Here is a 1,337-nt window from a genome sequence, read left to right as displayed (position 1 = left end):
GCTTGTTGCTTGGGTTATTTCTTGGCCCAGAAGCTTGCTTTCTCTTTCTCTTAATTTGAGAAGTAGCCTCAACAATATTTGCTCCCATTATTATTGAGTTTCCACAACCTTTCTTTTCAGCTACTTTGTTGTCCTCTTCGATTCTCAACCGAACAATGAGATCTTCAAGGGACATCTCCTTTCGTTTGAGTTTCAACTAGTTCTTGAAATCCTTCCACAAAAGAGACAGCTTCTCAATAATTGCTGCAACTTGGAATGCTTCATTGATGACAAGACCTTCAATGAAAATTCCATTAGTAAAAATACTAAAAATTTTATTAGCTTCAAGGGAATGCTCATTGGCACAATAGCCTCTGGTGCAATTTTTCAAATCAATGGCCAATGGGTCGATGATCCGAATGATATCCCACTTGATCATTCATTTGGAGAAGCAAATATAGGTCCAAATCCAGCATTTCTGGTTTTCTTCGTCTTTGACTCAATATCCTTATCCATCGCTCTTGCTGTTGTGGTTGTGCAAACTACAATCATGGTAATAGAAAGCAGAGCGAAGAAGAAGATGATGTCAATTATAAACAAGCTAATGTGAGTAGCATGTTTGTTTGTTTCAGTGGCTTACTTGTCCCTATCGTACATTGTTGTTGGCGACGATAATCTGTGGATGCCTATATTAGTATCCGTAACTGGATCAAGCATAATGGCTACAACTATTGGAACAATGTGTTATTAGGTTGCTATGAATGAGATAAAGTCCTCGAACAAGAGAAGCATCCAAAGGAACTCTCTGGCAGGCAGGTCGCGGTCCTGGTCAGCATCAGTCCTTTCAGATTCAGATGCTCTAAACAATGAATACAAGAAGATATATGCTATATAGAAAGTTTCCTGGTGCACCCGTCCCCGTGTTGTAATTTGTTTTTGTGGGGTAATCGAAGCCCTTGGCTTTATCTTCATGTGCATACTCGAGTTGAAGATAGGTCTTTATCTCTGAGAAACTTTTGGTTAATCCTTTTAATTTGCTCTAGGCAACAGTGAATAGGTCGCTCGCTATTCAATCTCATTCTAGTATAAGGGGGTCGTTGCACCTATTTGATTCGTACCCTTAGCGAAGACAAAAAATAAGCTAGGTGACTAACTAATTATTTTCATCTGCTTAAGTTTTGGTGGGTAGAGTTACTTGGTACACGTGATGGTTGTTTACCTATAATACGGTACAGTTGAATTTGTTACACGGTTTATAGACATTCGAACTAATTTGATACAAAAATGATAAATAAATAAAATTAAAAGCAAGACTTAGCAATTGAAATTGAAGAAGATAACAAGTCAGACTCAGAGAG

General features: G+C 38.0%; 1 pseudogene; it reads left to right on the top strand.

Annotated features, from left to right (window-relative positions):
- The first annotated feature begins 331 nt into the window (after window positions 1-331).
- On the top strand, window positions 332-874 carry LOC104225767 (ankyrin repeat-containing protein At5g02620-like; annotated as a pseudogene).
- The last annotated feature ends 463 nt before the right edge of the window (window positions 875-1,337 follow it).

Source organism: Nicotiana sylvestris, chromosome 2 (genome assembly GCF_000393655.2).
Source record: "Nicotiana sylvestris chromosome 2, ASM39365v2, whole genome shotgun sequence".
Classification (NCBI taxonomy): Eukaryota; Viridiplantae; Streptophyta; class Magnoliopsida; order Solanales; family Solanaceae; genus Nicotiana; species Nicotiana sylvestris.
The sequence above is the reverse complement of the archived record's forward strand: the minus strand, read 5'-3'. Positions and strand labels throughout refer to the sequence as shown.